The sequence below is a fragment of the Pongo abelii genome, chromosome 3 (genome assembly GCF_028885655.2).
Source record: "Pongo abelii isolate AG06213 chromosome 3, NHGRI_mPonAbe1-v2.0_pri, whole genome shotgun sequence".
Lineage (NCBI taxonomy): Eukaryota > Metazoa > Chordata > Mammalia > Primates > Hominidae > Pongo > Pongo abelii.
In genome coordinates, this window is record NC_071988.2 from 91,780,134 (window position 1) to 91,790,586 (window position 10,453).

Below are 10,453 nucleotides of genomic sequence, written 5' to 3' on the forward strand. Positions count from 1 at the left end.
TACTTTCTGCCACATTCTGAAGCACCTTCCTAGTCATGGTGTTAAACAGGTGAGGGTGTCAGCTCAGAGCCAGTGTCAATGAAATAAAAATAAAACAAAATTAATTAATTAATTAAATAAGCAGGTGGGTGGAGGGAACATGTAAATTAACCTGCATTCCATGCCTGGTTTCATTAGAACTTAAAAACATTTCTTCTTATGAAAGTGCCAAACAGCAATATGGCATGGCTGTTTAAATCCCAGTTCTGCCCTTTCTTGCTTGTGACCCTGTTACTTAATCGCTCGGTGCCACAGCTTCTTTATCTGAAAAGAAGACAAAAATAATAATAATAGAACCCAACACTCAGGATTAAGTAATAAAATTCAACATGTAAAATTTACAACAGTGACTCACACATTTTAAGAGCTCAGTAAATACTAGGCATTATCGTGCTTTTTAGGCTACTGATGTATATAATATCAGCTGTCATTACAATTATTAAAAAATTAATTATTTGTATAATATTTGTTTAAAATCTGCCTCCCTGCTAGCCTATAAGCTCTGTGATGGCAGGGATGACATTTGTCTTACTTCAGTATCTCTAGACCACAGAACAGTGCCTGACACAGAATGTGAGCTAATAAATATTTACTAAATGAGTTAATGAACTAAAAATGGATAATTTCCATAGTCATGAAAAAGAAAGCAAAGATGATGAAAATTTTGCCAATAAAAACCTCCAACGCACACTGACTTAATGAGGCTTTAATCTAGAACTTACTGCTTGTTGTCATAAAAGAGAGCTTTACGTAAGCAGTAGCCTAACTTTACTTTGTATAACCAGCTGTGTGTACATGCTCTACTACTACTTATTGTCCATAACCACTTATCATAAGAACCAAAGTCAGTTAAGCTGTTGTGATTGTGATTGATCTTCATTCATTCAGCTAACACATTCTGGGTACCCACTAGGCCCTGGCACTGTATGGCACTGTACTAGCCACTAGAGACAAAGTGATACCATGATGAGGAAACCTAGACACTGTGGTAAACGTTACCACCAGAAAAAGGACATGCAGAGGACAGAAAAGCTGACTCCGCTGGGAAAGAAAGGGGAAGTTTCACAAGAGGAGGGGATTTTTGAGCTGGCTCATAAAAATATAGGGGAGTATTCCAAGTAGAAGAAGTAAAGAGGGAATTCTAGGCTCAATAAACCACACATGCCAATGGACAAATATGTAAAAAGATCCAGAGAATCGGGAGAGGGGAAACAGAACACTATGACAAGAGTATCAGCATGTCAGGGAAAAATATGTGGTGTTATTTGGGGAAAATAGGAGGAGGCCAGTGGTGACGTGCATGCCAAGCTTAGAAAGTTGCATTTTGTTCTGTAGTTCCCAGGGAACCACCAAGGGTGTTATAGGATTACTACTGGTTTGGGGAAAATTAATCCTGATAATCCTGATGGTACATGGAGGACTGGAGGGTGTACTTGGATAAGCCACAGCTAGAGTTATGAATCCAGTTAAAGCTGTCTCTATCCTCTGTGTCTTTGTTCTTGTCTCTGTCTTCTCTATCTCCCTGACTGTATGTGTGTGTGTATCACACTCTCATTCTCGCTATCTCACTCTCCGTCTCTCTCTCTCTGCTTCTCCCTCTATTATCACCTGGTGTACTGAGTCTCAAACATAGAATGTGATATTTCCTGGGAATTTCTCATGTAGTGAAATGAACAATAAATTGAAAGTCAACATCCCCACGAACCTTAATCAGTGGTACATACCCTAGAAAAATTAACAAATCTCTCTAGGCCTTCACTTCCTTATCTACACAATAAAAGGGCCGACTTACCAGGTTTTATTTAATTCCACAAATATTTACTGAGCACCTGCTGTGCTCTAGGTGCTAGGGATACTGTAGTGAACAAAATACACAAAACTCCCTGCCTTTATGGAGCTTATGCTGCAGTGGAAGACAGACAACAAAATTTAAGCTAGGAAAATATGTGTTAATTGATGATGAGTGCAATGGAGAAAAATAAAGTAGGAAAAGAGATTTAAAAAGATGATGAAGCTATAATTTTCATGAGGTAAGCCCTCGCTGAGAAGGTAGATTTGAGTGAAGACATGGAGGAGGCAAGGGAATGAGCCATACAGACTTTGAGAAAAAGTATTCCAGACCAAGGGCACAGCCAGTGCAAACGTCTTGAGGCAGCTGTATGCCTGGTATGATCCAAAGTAACAAGGCTCATGTGGCTGTAACAGAGGAGGGATGGAGAGTAGCAGGAGCTGGACATCAGAGAGGTAAGATCAGATTCCACAGGGTCTTGTGGGTACTGTAAGGACTGGCTCTAACACAGACTGAGACAAGGAGCCACCAGAGAAGGGTCATGATCTGACTTATGTTTTTAGAATATCACTGGCTGGGGGTTTGAGAATAAACTGAAGAGGGGCAAGAAGCAGAGGGACCAGGAAGGTGGTAAGATTGAACCGCAGTGCATGGAGATGTGCAAAGCGAGCTGATCTTGAAGGCAGAGCTAACAGGATTACCCAGGAATGACAGAAGAAAGGAGTCAAGGATGGTCTCAAAGTTTGAAGTCTGTGGAACTGAAAGGACAGACACAGCTCTTTAGATGACCCTTACATTTTCTTCTGACTCGAGATTCTACAATTTGGAGAAGCTTTTTCTCTTTCTTTTTGGTGAAATCTTCCACTCATTTAGAAACTAGTTCTTAAAAAACAAAATGTAGCTGGGCTCAGTGGCTCACACCTGTAATCCCAGTACTTTGGGAGGCTGAGGCAGGTGGATCACTTGAGGTCAAGGGTTCAAGACCAGTCCGTGCAACATTGGGAAACCCTGTCTCTACTAAAAATACAAATATTAGCCAGGCTTGGTGGTGTGTGCCTGTAATCCTAGTTACTCAGGAGACTGAGGCAGGAGAATTGCTTGAACCTGGGAGGTGGAGGTTGCAGTGAGTCGAGATGAAAAAAAAAAACCTAAAAGTATATGTCACCTCTTTTAAATTATTTTCTCTCTTCAGATAGCTTTAAATAAAGGAAAGTCTATGAAAAAAACCTTAAGAAAAAACACTGAAAAAATGTGCATTTGTTTAAAAACCTAATCTTTTCCAGTTACTCATCTTTTGAATACTAAATTGTGTTCCATTCCACATTTCTCATGGATAAGGCAGTTATTGAATTTTTGGTGAGTTCAGAATGATCCCATCACCAGAGGAAGCAGATGAACTGAGAGGGGCCCAAGCCCAGAAACAGGGAAACTGTCAGCCGGCTGCAGCACTCTATGGTCAAGCAGTGATCCTTGTGCTGGTGCTTGCCTAGCCCTATGCTTAAGGTATTGTATAACAAGTGGAAAGCAGAGATAGACAGATTTTAGTACAAACCCATGCTCCATGGATCCTAAGCCCAGGTTTGTTACCTCATCACCCTGACCCTCAGTTTCCACATGTGTTAAATATCTATTGTGAGGAAAAAGAGAACGTGTCTGAAGTATGCAACCTTGGAGTCTAAGGATACATTCATCTAACATCCTGAGGGGGACCTTATGAGGTCCACTCCCTGTGAATGGATTAACTGAGGTGATGACTGGTGGCTAGTATAGTTTGGCTCTGTGTCCCCACCCAAATCTCATCTTGAATTGTACTCCCACAATTCCCATGTGTTGTGGACGAGACCTGGTGGGAGATAATTGAATCGTGGGGGCGGTTTCCCCCATACTGTTCTCGTAGTAGTGTATAAGTCTCACCAGATATAATGATTTTGTTTTATCAAGGGTTTCCGCTTTTGCATCTTCCTTATTCTCTTTTGGCCTGCGGCCATCCATGAAAAATGAGATTTGCTCCTCCTTGCCTTCCGTCATGACTATGAGGCTTCCCCAGCCCTGTGGAACTGTAAGTCCAATTAAACCTCTTTCTTTTGTAAATTGCCCAGTCGCAGGTATGTCTTTATCAGAAAATGGAATAATACAGTAAATTAATACCAGTAGAGTGGGTCATTGCTGAAAAGATACCCAAAAATGTGGTAGCGAGTTTCGAACTTGGTAACAGGCAGAGATTGGAACTGTTTGGAGGGCTCAGAAGAAAACAGGAAAATGTGGGAAAGTTTGGAACTTCCTAAAGACTTGTTAAATGGCTTTGTGCAAAATGCTGATAGTGATAGGGACAATAAGGTTCAGGCTGAGGTGGTCTCAGATGAGACTTTGAACTCTGGATTTTTTAGTTAAATGATAAAATTAGTTAAGACTTTGGGGGACTGTTGGGAAGGCATGATTGGTTTTGAAATGTGAGGACATGAGATTTGGCAGGGGCAGGGGCAGAATGATATGGTTTGGTTGTGTCCCCACCCAAATCTCATCTTGAATTGTACTCCTATAATTCCCAGGTATTGTGGGAGGGACCTGGTGGGAGATAACTGAATCATGGGGGCAATTTCCCCCATACTTTTCTGGTGGTAGTGAAGAAGTCTCACCATGTCTGATGGTTTTATCAGAGGTTTCTGCTTTTGCGTCTTCATTATTCTCTATTTGCCTCTTGCCATCCATGAAAGACAAGACTAGCTCCTCCTTGCCTTCCGCCATGATTGTGAGGCTTCCCCAGCCTCGTGGAACTGTAAGTCCAATTAAATTTCTTTCTTTAGTAAATTGCCCAGACTCAGGTATGTCTTTATCAGCAGCGTGAAAATGGAATAATACAGTGGCGAAAGGACCCACACGATGCAAAAGCCATAAACTGAGGGCTGCTTCCACTATATATGGGCCTGTTTAAGAAGAGGGGCTTGAAATGTATGCATTGCTTGAATGTAGATGTGTCAGTGTAGGTGCTAACATTTCTGGAAAAAATGATTAGATGATGTCTGGTAAGAGATGATGTAATTGACTCAACAAGCTTCAACTTACTCAATTATCTAGTCTGCTGTAACTATTTATTTAAAAGTTGATTCATCCGGCCCAGCATACATTTCATTTCCAATACCAAGAGAGTACTTTCTTGATTTCGAGACAAGCAAGGCTTTTTTTTTCTACTTTCCATGCAATTGGACTTTCAAAAAATCATAATTTATGTCAGTCTTCAGAACTGAAATTTCTCAAGCCCATTTCATTTAAGTTCATACCACACTTGATTTTTACAAAAAAGAACTTTATAGAATATTGGTCCTGCGGTCCTGACACCTGGAAAAACATAGATATTGTATATGTCTACACTATTGACAGTGAAGTATCCTCATGAGGATCTGAGTTCAAATTCCTATTCTACCTCTTAGCCTTGAACAAGTTATTTAACTTCATTAAGATTCTATTTTTTCAACGGCAAAATGTCGGTAGGGGATCATAGTACCTATCCCACAGGGTTTCTGTGAATTTTAAATAAGTCTTCTAAGCACTTAGCACAGTGCCTACCACATAGTGAATGAAGTTATTCTTGTTATGCGTTCCAAGGTGCTTTTCTACAAGACAATAGTAATGAGGAAGGGTTTATTGTCACTGTTTTATTTTATTTTATTTTATTAATTAAATTATATTATTTATATGTATATACATATGTACATATTAATAATATAAATTATATTATTAGTATATATTATTATATATTAATATTATATATTTATATTATGTATTATATTATATAATATTTATATTATGTATCATATAATATTTATATTATTATATTATATTATATTATATTATATATTTATATTATATATTATATATTATATTATATATAATATTTATATTATATATTATATTTATATTATATATTATATATTATATTTATATTATATATTATATATTATATTTATATTTATATTTATATTATATTTATATTATATATTATATTATATTTATATTATATATTATATATTATATATTATATTATATTATATTATATTATATTTATATTTATATTATATTATATTATATTTTATATTATATTATATAATATTATATTTTATATTATATTATATAGATAATATATAATATATTTATATATATTTAATATATATAAATATATATGAAATAATATATTTATATAATGTATAATATTTATATTATATAATATATTATATAATATTTGAATTATATATTATATATTATATAATATTTGAATTATATATTATATATTATATAATATTTGAATTATATATTATATATTATATATAACATATAATACATTATATATAATGTATTATATATAACATATAATATGTTATATATAATATATGTTATATATTATAATTAACATATAATAATTAGATATTAACATAATTATAATATATTAATAATATAATTTAATTATTATATTATATTATAATATAACATAATTATAATTAATATAAATTATATTATGTATATACATATAATATAAATTATACTTATAATAATACAAATTATATTATTATGTATATACATAATATAAATTATATTATTAATATGTATATATGTAGATACATATATGTATTATATAATTTATATATGTATGTATATATAAATACATTTATATACGCATATATTACATATATACACATATCCCTTCTCAAAACATTTTTTAGGTAGTTCACAGCAAGAAGCAGTAATAAGGTTAGGATAGTTAGGAGGTAGGCCCAAGGAGAAAGTTCACAGACAGGCTTAATATAGGGTCAGAGACAGAGTCACCATGAAACTGATGAAGCACAGAATTTTTCCACTCCCTAGGAGGGGCCCAGACATATGTTCACGTGACCATGAGTTTTTGTAAAATTTTCCCACAAGTGATTAAGACTCTTGTCTCTTTCTACTCCCATGTTCCCTTCATCACACTTCTGTCAAATCAAATGATATTGGGATACCCATGGGTATTTTGAGGAAATTGAGATGGGGAGAGATTTAGTTTGGGTTTAGTGGGATATATTTATGCAATTCACAGTCAACTTCTGTATACAGTTAAACTATTGCTGGCCCTCCTCATCTAGGAACAGCTTCCAGAAATATTTCTACCTCCCATGTTTAACTTTCAATGCCTACTCATTCAACATGCAACCCGAAGGTGCAGGATCAGGGCTCATATTTCCATATGAATGTGTCCACTAAAGCTGGCACTAGAAACGTATGTGGTAGAGGGAAAGTAAGGCTTGAAATGTGTAGAATCAGATGTTATTATGGTGTTGCATCAGGCAGTTAGGAAAAATATTAAGTTGCTTTTCTGGATTTTGTGATATTGGTACTATTTGTCACCTTTTTAAAATCTGAAATTTGTTACAATTTATTGTCATATGAAAACAAATATTAAGACTGTACTTTCAGGGATCATTTCTATAGTTCATCAAAACAAATATTTACGCTTGTACCTAATTTTGTGTTCATTTTCTTAAAGAGATCCCTTAAAATCTAATTAGCTTTGGCTTCATATAACCTGGATCCTCTGTTAATTAGGCATCAAATTTAGCTCTGAGTTTCCTAGTAACCAGAGTGACAGGAAAACACAGAATGTTACATACTTCTTTTTATGGCAAAGGAGGAAATAAACCATAAAATTGTTGTAAGAAATGTAATGAGATATAATGTATTATTTCCATGATGAGATGACACCTAACCCATCTGAAACACTTACTGGGTCAGGCACCGTTGTAAGCACAGTGTATACATTATTCAGTATTTCCAACCCCAATGCCTGTTTTCTTAACCATTGGATTTTATTTTCTTCTCAAGGTGCCGAGAGAAAGAAGCTGATCTTGAGTACATATAAGAGAGTTCTTACTGCTAGAAGCCCAGGAAATAAACACCACCTCTGAGGGTTATCCAAATATTAATAAATCACCACGCGACAATAGTTACTCACTGACTTCACTGAGCAACTTTCTTATTAGTAGACAAAAAGTAGAATTTAAATTAAATAAAATCTGATAAACACTGTGATCTAGTTTCCTTTTTTCTTTTTCTTTTTCTTTTTTTTTCTTTTCTTTTCTTTTTCTTTCTTTTTTTTTTTTTTTAAGATGGAGTTTCGTTCTTGATGCCCAGGCTGGAGTGCAATGATGTGACCTCGGCTCACTGCAACCTCCATCTCCCGGGTTCAAGTGATTCTCCTGCCTCAGTCTCCAGAGTAGCTGGGATTACAGGCACCCGCCACCACACCCGGCTAATTTTTTTGTATTTTTAGTAGAGACAGGGTTTCACCATGTTGGCCAGGCTGGTCTCAAACTCCTGACCTCAGGTGATCCACCTGCCTCGGCCTCCCAAAGTGCTGCGATTACAGGCGTGAGCCACCATGCCCAGCCTAGTTCCTTTTTTCTATACTCTATGAAGATGCTCAGTTTTTCTTTGGGAGGCTTTTTGTTTGCTGTCTTTTTTTAATGAATAAGTAAGCACAATGATGTGAAACATTCCTCAGAAATCTTTAGGAAATGTGACAGTGAGCAGTAATAAAACAACTATTGAGAAAGCTCTAATGATAATAATAGGTAGCATTTATCTATTTATTTATAATATTTAGTTGAAGTATATATTAAGAACTTTAAGTTATCTCATTAAATTCCTTCCTTTTTTTTTTTTGAGACGGAGTCTTGCTCTGTCGCCCAGGCTGGAGTGCAACGGCGCCATCTCGGCTCACTGCAACCTCTGACTCCCTGGTTCAAGCAATTCTCCTGCCTCAGCCTCCCAAGTAGCTGGGATTACAGGAACGTGCCACCAAGCCCAGCTAATTTTTGTATTTTTAGTAGAGACAGGGTTTCACCATTTTGGCCAGGATGGTCTCGATCTCCTGACCTCGTGATCTGCCTAACAAACCCATGGAAAGAATGTTGTCTCCCATTTACAAATGAGGAACTGAGGTTTAAAGAGGTTAAGTCATTTGACCAAAATTCAAAAACAAGTAAGTTGTAGGAATCAGAATTTGAACCCACCATTGAGTTCCAGCTCAGAAAATTTGCTATCCTAATATTCTATGCAAGATGAGTGGGCACCCAAGTCAGGGCTTGCATGAAGAGAAAGCTCAGGAAATGTTTATGGAATAAAGCATTATCAACCCTTTAATTTGTGAGGGATTAAACTGCGCCTCCTCTTCTCTTCTGATAGAAGGATCTCTCGCATTTACAGCCTGAGAACAGGCTATAGGAATGAATAGTTTCAGAAAGAATTCAAGATTGTGGATGCTTAGACACTATTTGGCACCAGTAATGGAGCTCTAAGACACTACTTTGTCTCAGGCGCTTCATTCAGTGATCCTGCAGTGTTGGAGTGCTCTGTTAATAATAATCCACAGAACTTTACCTTCGTAGTTGTACTTAGAGGATCTATTTGCTCTGAGAACTATGAGAACTATGGCTGCATTTATTGTTCTTAAATCCTTAGTAAATCATTATAAGGTGTAATGTGGAACAATGAAGTACCTTTGTGTATTGATCAGTCAGTCACTGATAGTCGGCTACTAGGAGCCAGGCATTTCACTTTTTTTTTTTGAGACAGGGTCTCTCTCTGCCTCACCCAGGCTGGAGGGCAGCGGTGCGATCATAGCTCACTGCAACCTTGACCTCCTGGGCTCTTTGAGGAGCCCTCTTGTCGTCCCATCTCAGCCTCCCGAGTAGCTGAGACTACAGGCACACACCACTGTGCCTGGTTAATATCTTTTTTTGTAGAGATGGAGTCCCACTTTGTGGCCCAAGCTATATTTATTACTTCATTCATTTCTTAGAGGAAACTTATGAGGAAGGCAATATTACCCTCATTTTACTGAACAGGAAATTGAACAGCTGGATAATTTGTGGAAGGTTTAAACTTAGATCTGGCAATTCCAAAACCCAGCCTCTTCCCCTCACATCTAGAGTACGAAATCAAAAGACTTTTCTGCTCCTGCTGGCTTAAAATCTAGAGCAATGAGGGGATCTTAAAAAGTGGAGGCAAAGAGAAGAAGTTCACAGACCTCCTGGAGAATATGAGTTCTTTTTCAGGGGGAGGAAAAAAAAGGTACATTTACACACAAATGCACAAATTCTTATATGCAATTTCTCAGGTTTCAGCTCCCAGGTTAACACATCTTATTTTAAGACTGAGAAGGGTAATGTAGAGAAAAAAATCAAAGAGATACATTAAAAAAAAATTTAAGCCAAATCATAAACATGTTTCACAAACAGTTGTAATTGTCTGAAGGGAAAAATAATTTACAAAATAAATAGAGATAAAGTAAAGGGGGAAAAACTCATAAAGGACTGATTTCAAAACATTTTATAGGCTGGGAGTGGTGGCTCATGCCTATAATCCCAGCTACATGAGAGGCTGAGGCAGGAGAATCACTTGAACCCAGGAGACAGAGGTTGCAGTGAGCCAAGATTGCGCCACTGCACTCCAGCCTGGGTGACAGAGCCAGACTCTGTCTCAAAAAAAAAAAAAAAAAAAAATTATAAAGTTTGAGCTTTTTTTTTTTAAATGAAAGGAAATTTAGTAATTCTCCCATTCCAATTCAACACTACTAAGAATTCACTCATTCAATAA